The sequence below is a fragment of the Hesperophylax consimilis genome, chromosome 25, assembly GCF_061612785.1.
Source record: "Hesperophylax consimilis isolate HC1 chromosome 25, BYU_Hcon_1.0, whole genome shotgun sequence".
In the NCBI taxonomy this organism is placed as follows: domain Eukaryota; kingdom Metazoa; phylum Arthropoda; class Insecta; order Trichoptera; family Limnephilidae; genus Hesperophylax; species Hesperophylax consimilis.
The window spans coordinates 17815721-17819848 of NC_142860.1; positions in this window are offsets into that span (position 1 = coordinate 17815721).

A 4128-nucleotide genomic window follows, 5' to 3' on the forward strand; every position below is an offset into this window, starting at 1 on the left:
TTCACAACACTGAGTAATATCTTCCTCCACACTAATGTTTTCATAAAATACCTGTTTATTCGCCCAAGGCTAATCAACTAACCTTTCCGTTACCAACTGGGGTACCCAAAATCTCTTAAATTACTAGATTAACTTCTTGATCACCAAAGCTTAGTTATTTTTTTTTGGAAAATGGTGTTTTTGAAAATTTTACCAGATAATGTGTTTATGTATAAATAAATATAGTAAATAATCTACCATTAATAACCCTACCTTTTAAATACGAGCTATATTTAGAGAAATGATTTTTAATTGTAAAAATAATGATTTGCTGGTGAACAAGAGGTCAAAACAATTATAAATATTTTTTTAAATTTATAGGTAGGTATCATTCTTTCCCACAAATAAATTTTTTTTCGCGATGGACCATACCTCAATTATTTACATTCAACGCGCGCAGTGACTCCCTCATTGGTGATGCGCCCCATCTCACTCGCTCGCACAATTACCAAAGCGAAAAGGGTAAAGTAATATCCGTATGTCACTTGCCGTTCATTGCCGCCAACTAATTTTCAAGAGTTTTTTTATAAAAAATACATGTATTGTGTTAAATATTTCACGAAAAAACGTAAGCTATGAGAATAATTTGCAATGGCATTAAATGATACAAAATGTCGGAGTCGGAGGAAATATCAGAGTCACCCCTTATAGTAATCAAAGTTTTGATTAGTATCTTGGCATGCCGAAGGTTAAAAAGAACTTGTTTTGAAGCTTCCATCTTTGGCTTTAGAATGGGACAGCTTCTTGCGGGCGAGGAGCATCAGCACTGATGTTTACAAAACCCATGTCATTTTAGTCACTGTGACCACTGTTAACAGATAAGTTTTTGTATGTGCAAAATCATTTACAAATCATGGTATAGGCTTTGTAAACTTTCTGAATGTTTATAATTAGTTTTTACAGTAGACCACGCGTTCAAAAAAATGTGTTCCTAATTTTCTCTTATTTAATAAATCAAAAGATAATTAATTATTGAAGACAATATTATCGATTTCTAAACGAAAATCTGAAACAGAAAAATCAGAAAAGGATACGGTCACATCTAGGACCCTATTCCATCTAGTGTCCCGGAAAGACAAGGGTCCTGGATTCGTGTCCTAGATGTGACCGTATCCTTTTCTGATTTTTCTGTTTCAGATTTTCGTTTAGAAATCGCTAATGTTGTCTTCAATAATTAAATATTACAATTTGAGGTTTTACTCAATAAAGTTATTCCGAAAAATAAACAAAAGATAATTTCCTCTGAAACGTTATATAAGATTTTCAGTAGGTACTTAAATACCTACCGACGTAATTATAATACACCGTATATTTTATGTTTTTTTTTCAAAAAATATTTACACAATTGTGCAAAGAAACGTCCAATTTCAATGACAATTCTTTTTTCAAACTTTCTTTGCAGGTAGGCCCATTACATTGAAAAAAAAAACAAATAAGAAAGTCCAAATAAATACGAACATTAAAAGTTGCCATACGACACACCATGTTGACAAAACATCGATATGAACATCGCGCATAATTCGCGTTTGTTTGGAGGCAGTGTAGAAAACATGAAAGACAATCGGCATAATAGACAATTATTCGAGATTGCTGGACACGCTCCAAATAAAAATATGCACACTGCGTTCATTATTCGCTGTGCACGTCTTTTCTAGCCTATTATTTTGTTAATCAGAATTTAAAGCAGGGGTGCACAGACTATTTAAGAGGGCCGCATAAGAAGACTTACTTTACTGGAGGGCAACGCGGACCGTTTGGGGAGAGGGGGGGGGGGGTTCGCAAAGAAAACAATATGATACATACCTACAGTTTACACAATCATTTATATTATTTTATTGAAGAAAAAGATTTACTAATAAAAATAAACAAAACATGAAACTGAACAAGACACAGAAAAATAATAAATACGATAAAAAAAATAATAGAATCGAACCCAGGATCTCTTGTCTTACAGGGACAAGTTTTTTAGTTAGTAAATTTATTATTTATTTATTTATTTAATTTTTATTAATATTTTTTCTGGTACATACATTGGTATAATTTTACAATAAAGGAAACACTTTTTTTATATAAACAGTTAAAAAGTAAAGAATAATACATTTAGCAGATTAACCAAAAAAAAACCCACTTAGGCATCGCCAGTTCGTGGGTATACTTGTGTTTATTAACAGTTAAAATTTTACTCACATACATACATTATCTTTGAAGAAGATGAGAAAATAAAATTGGATAAATAAAAAATCAGTGTTTACTGAATTACAATTCAAAAGACATGATTGAAAAATATGAAAAAAATAAAATTAAAAATGTTAAGTTACATCAAGTCAGATGTTACAGCAGGTCGGATGTTACGGCAATTAAATGTTTGTATCAATGCTATGTATCCAAGACTCAATATGATTCATCAAACAGTCAAAAAGAAAAGTAAAACTCATTTAACAAAATAACCAAAAAACCAGCAAAAAAACCAAAAAACCAACCATTCGTTAAAGTTTAAAATTTTACTCACATACATACATTAAAAGATTAGAAAAATATAAAAAAATAAGAGAAAAATGTTAAGATACATCAGTTCAGATGTTACAGCAGGTCAGATGTTACAGCAAGTAAATGTTTGTATCAATGGTATTTAGATTTATTAGTACTTATCTAATTGTTCAATGATATATTAGATTGAGGGGTATAACCTTCAAAATTAGTTAAAAGAAGAAAAAAAGTTGTCCTGAAGTAATATTATTATAGTTATTAACGTAGATATTAACGTAGTTATTAACGTAGTTATTAACGTAGTTATTAACGTATTTATTAACGTTGTTATTACACATATATTATCATATTTCTTACAATATGTTAAAAGTTTTTGCTTGCAAAACAATCAAATTGATTGGAGAAATTGATGAGTCAACGTTATTTTTGCTAAATTTATTGATAATTTTGTGGTGGACAAACGTAAAATTAATTACAGATTTTTGTCATTCAAACGGTTTCGGGTTTTAGATTTGTTAATGTTTATAATTGAGAATTGTATATATTTTGCAGAGAAAACCAGTTTTTATTTAAAGTTTTTCTCTAGTTGAAACTAGATTATATTGAATGCCTTTATTACATCTTGAATTACCAGAATTTACTGCTATACATGTTTGAATTTTATATAAAACTAGTTTTAACTTTGAACATTATTTAGTTTTAGCTGGAGAGACTTGCTTGGGGCAAATAATTCGATCAACAGCATTTAAGTATTGATTTGGTTTTTAAAAAGATTTGTATTATTTAGAATATTATTCACACGTTAAAATTAATTAAAGTCTTTAAAATTAACCAAAGTAATACGAAAATAATCATACAAGAAAGGAATATTACAAAGCCATGTTGACAGTATTAATTTGAAAAAGGGTTAAATGAAAATCTTTATACATTACAAATATATTAAGTAGTCTGTACTGTGTTTGTATTTGTTATTGCGCTTCTTCAATTTTGTCTACTAATTTATCTTTGGTTTATTTTGTCATGACATTGTAGTGGTTATCTTTTATTCGTGTTCATCAATGTGAAATATACATTTAATTTTTTTTTTCCAACGCATTTCTTGATTAAGATCTGCCATGACAAATTCGTATGAGTCAATCAATACGTACTTATCGGAAGACGAACAGAGCGGGTGTGTGCAAGCGGGCGGCGCGCGGTGCACGAAAATGTGTTTATGTTGTCCTGTTTATGAGAAAAGTGTTCATTCAATTTTTTACAGTGCTTTTAGATAAATAATAAAAAATTCTGGTTTTAATAATTTTCAATTCATTTCTGAAACACGGAAGTTATTTTAGTAATTTGTACTTGTATTATTATTATTTTCCGATTTCATCCAAGCTCTACAATACTATTTGTAATTTTTTTCTTCTAAAATAACAATTTAATTTCAGTTACTATTGTCATCATAAACTGGCAACATTGGTTATTTTTTTCACCAAAATTTTAAGGCTCATGCTTTAATTTATTTAGTCAGCTGAAAATTTTCAGTAAGTATTTTCGGACCGAGAAAGACTTTATCACGTGATCAAACAAACACTTCTTAGAACCAAGAATCAGGGTTTG